The sequence below is a fragment of the Octodon degus genome, unplaced genomic scaffold, assembly GCF_000260255.1.
Source record: "Octodon degus isolate 3935 unplaced genomic scaffold, OctDeg1.0 scaffold00220, whole genome shotgun sequence".
In the NCBI taxonomy this organism is placed as follows: domain Eukaryota; kingdom Metazoa; phylum Chordata; class Mammalia; order Rodentia; family Octodontidae; genus Octodon; species Octodon degus.
Genome location: NW_004524796.1, coordinates 1,756,339 through 1,758,269, shown reverse-complemented (window position 1 = coordinate 1,758,269; position 1,931 = coordinate 1,756,339). Strand labels below are relative to the sequence as shown.

Below are 1,931 nucleotides of genomic sequence, written 5' to 3'. Positions count from 1 at the left end.
ATATTATTGATTTTAATGAGAAGTAAATAGCAATGAGACAGTTTCAAAACAGGTTAATGGGCAGTTACAATAATTAATACATTGCATATTGTTGTCTTTGTAGTAGTTATACAGAGTACAAGATGCAGACATGATATCTTGTCTAAACACTATTAGTATGAATAAAAAAATGTATGTACCAAAAATATGAAAATAAAAAACAAGTAATAGAATGCATGTCTTTTGACTGAGCAGTTAGTTAGATCAAGCAAACTTTCCTTAAGACCTGAGTTACTACTAAAATGTCAAGCTGACATCATAAAATATACTCTTTGAAACTTCAAAAAAATTGAAGAATTATGTGGTGAATTACAAATCTATTTCGTGTGTTCTCCTATCTCAGAAGCAGGAGTGGAAACTTGGCACGATCATGAGATTGGTCGGTTCTGCCCGCAGGGCAGCAGCCGGGCAGCCACAGCCCACTCGGTCGACAGACTTATGAAGCAGAGTGCATTGGTGCACACTTGCAAGCCAGCCCTCTGGGAGGCTGGGGCAGGGGCACTGGCAGTCCAAGCCCAGCCTGGGCAATTCAGTGAGACCCTGTCCCAAAATTTTGAAAAGTTTTTGAGATAGGGTTGGTGACTGGGTGTGGTGGTGCATGCCTGCAATTCCGGCACATGGGAGGCTGAGAAAGGAGGATCCCCTAAAGTGCAAGGTCAGCCTGAGCTACACAGCCAGACCCTGTCGAAAAAGAAAAAGAAAAAGAAATAAAAGGTGGGAGTGGATAACTAGGTTTTAGCTCAGCACAGGGGCTGTGGATTTAAACAAAAAGCAGAACAAAATAAGACCTAAAAACAAATAGTTTTATGTCTTGTTTTTTTTTTTTTTTTTTTTTTTTTGACGGCATACGAGATGTTGCGGCGTGACTGGAGTTCAGACGTGTGCTTTTTGGAACCGGGTATTGAACTCAGGCCCTTGCGCTTGTCAGGCAAGCGCTTATTCTACTGAGCCATCTCCCTGGCCCCTATTTGATATTTTTTTTAAAATGTCTTTTGAGACAACAGATCTGGAGTAAATCTGGAGGAAAACGAGACTCAGACCTGAGTCTCAGACCTATGCATGGGGCGGACTTGAGCTCTTTGTAGCTCATGATGTTCATATGTTGGTGGCAGAAGCTTTTGACAATTTTGTTCTATAAAAATCTTCTTTAGTTTTTTCCCTCCTCTGATTTGGAAAAGAAAAAAAAATCAAATATAGAGTTTGATGTAATATAGGTTAGATGGAGTAGTAAATGCTTCTCAGGCACTTCTAGCTATTATAATAAAAAATTTCCTGGGAGACAGTTTTTGGGAAGATTTGCAGATTTGCTTAAATCTTTTTTTTTTTTTTTTTTTTTTTTTTTTTTTTTGTATTTTAGGGAAGGGTCTACTGTGTGTTCAGGGTCTCACTACTAGATCAGATTTGTAATGATCCGGCTGTTTACAGCCTCCCAAGAGCTGGAATTACAGGCACACACCACGCCCAGTATCAATTGCCATCTCAGCATGCATGGCAGGCCCAGGGATTGAACCCTCAGCCCTTGAGCCTACTTTCAGGCACTTTAATCCACTGAGCTATTTGGCTGACACTAGATTTGGGTAAATCTTAATAAATTCAGTTTTCAGCCTGGCAGTATTCATAAAAACATAACATAGAAGTAAAACATACATTTTCTACCAGTTTTATTATGTGAAACACTTGATTTTGTATAAAATTGAATTTTTCAAGGTTGGAAAGACTTCAATAAATCACATGAACAATTTCAAAATGTGCACAAAACCCAATGTGGTTCCTCCCTCTTGTATGAAACTATATGTGAATGATAAGGAGGCAGTGCAGAACTGGTCAGGGAGTGGAGAAGGAAAGAAGGTAGGAAGGAAGGAAGGAAGGAAGGAAGGAAGGAAGGAAGGAAG

The 1,931-nt window shown here is 39.5% G+C and overlaps 1 protein-coding gene across 1 annotated transcript in view; it reads left to right on the top strand.

Annotated features, from left to right (window-relative positions):
* Window positions 1-1,931, top strand: part of Cubn (cubilin) — a 301,005-nt gene that overhangs the window by 272,325 nt on the left and 26,749 nt on the right. The gene's annotated exons all lie outside the window — the stretch shown is intronic.